The sequence below is a fragment of the Apium graveolens genome, chromosome 11, assembly GCF_009905375.1.
Source record: "Apium graveolens cultivar Ventura chromosome 11, ASM990537v1, whole genome shotgun sequence".
NCBI classification, from domain to species: domain Eukaryota; kingdom Viridiplantae; phylum Streptophyta; class Magnoliopsida; order Apiales; family Apiaceae; genus Apium; species Apium graveolens.
Genome location: NC_133657.1, coordinates 102,251,553 through 102,253,383, shown reverse-complemented (window position 1 = coordinate 102,253,383; position 1,831 = coordinate 102,251,553).

Genomic DNA, 1,831 nt, shown 5'->3' with positions numbered 1-1,831 from the left:
TTTTGAGCGAGTATTTAAATCCCCTTCGAAAGGAGGATCTTAAATATAAAAATGAGTTTTGGGATCCGCTCTAACTTTTAAAAATTATTTTAAAGACTCGAAAACACTTTAAAGAGTGTTTGGAATAATGCTGATTTAATAAAGTAAATCAGTCTCAATAAAAAGAAATATCTGGATATTATTATTTAAATAATATTTCCATAAAGAATAATCTTTATAAAAATAATTGAAGTAGAAGTTTTAAAACTCTTACTTGAATGAAAATTAAATAATCAAGGATATACTTATACAAAAGTACTATCTTTATTTGAATAATCGAAAATAAGTTTGATTATCGAAATATTATTCTTTAATAAATTAAAAAATATTATTAAATAATAAGCGGAGTTATAATACCTCGAATGAATATTATAATTAATATTCATTAAATAAAATAACGGAGTCATACATCCTCAAATGAATATTCAAGTAATATTCAATAAATAATATAAAGGAGTCATAAGTCCTCGAATGAATATTCAAGATAATATTCATTAATAAAATAAAGTTATCGAATAAACCTTATTCGATTAATAGTTTTGAAAACTATTACCATATATATATAAATATATATATATATATAATCTACTCGGGATCCTCGACTCCCGGTTTTAGAAAATGCTTTTACCTTTGGGTCCCTATACTAAGGGTATATGCAAATTACCGCTATTCTCTAGCATAGATATTATCAACTGAACCAACAGATATATATGGAAAGAATACGAAACAGGCATGCATATATATACCATATCAGCATGCTACAATATATCGCAAGAATTTGCTAATATAACCATCATGCATCTACTACAAGATAATGCATATACAAGCGTATACATCACAACAACAGTATAAGGGATAGAATACTTGCCTGAGCGACTGGGGGTGATAAAAGGCCCGGGACGAGTCTGGTAACCTATAAACAACAAGTAAGTTGGAATTAAACCAAAGTCACTTGTAAATCTATACTTTAACTAACTTAGACTCTAACGCTTGTTTGGCGCTTACTGATTCTCTTAAGTCACTCGAGTACCCTCGGCTCCACCATTTTTAATAAATTAACCATTACGAGTTTTAAGGCAATTCTTTCGCGGGTATCTTACCAACTGCCTGAAACACTTACCATAATTGTTTCATACATTAATTAACCCTTTTTGGTCTTTAACCTATGTTTCAAAGTAAGGCGAGGGGAAAAGTTTCGTTCGCGAAACGCCGTTACTTGAAACGGTCATTTCTCCTAAACCGTGCATCGGAATCGAACGAACTACATATCAAAACGAAGCTCGTAACATGAGCTATCTAAACATGGCAATGGTCATAATCTAGCAGGGAGTTCTCGGGTCCAAATGTTATGAACAAAAGCAGTCTAAAGTAAATCGGACATTACGACGGCTATGTTTACGCGATTTCCCAAATTCAAACCAATTCAAACAACCACAATTTCAACTCCAATTCACAACCCAATCAAACCTCCATCTAAACTACATTACAACAGCCCCAACTCAACTCATTGTAGTCAATTTACTTAACCCCAAAACTTGTATTTAAACTATACTACATTCTTTAACCAACTCTTAAGATTTCAATAAATCAACCACCACCATTCCAACCCAAACTCTTAAACAAACAAGTTTCAAGCTACTCTATCACCATAATAATCAAAATCATCTTATTATACATAGGAATCTAGGGTTTGGAGTTGATATACCTTCCTTGAAGTGGTGGGAGTAGCTAGGAAGCCTTAAGAAGCTTTGAGAAGTCTTAGGGATGCTTGGATCTTAAAGGAAAACAAGAA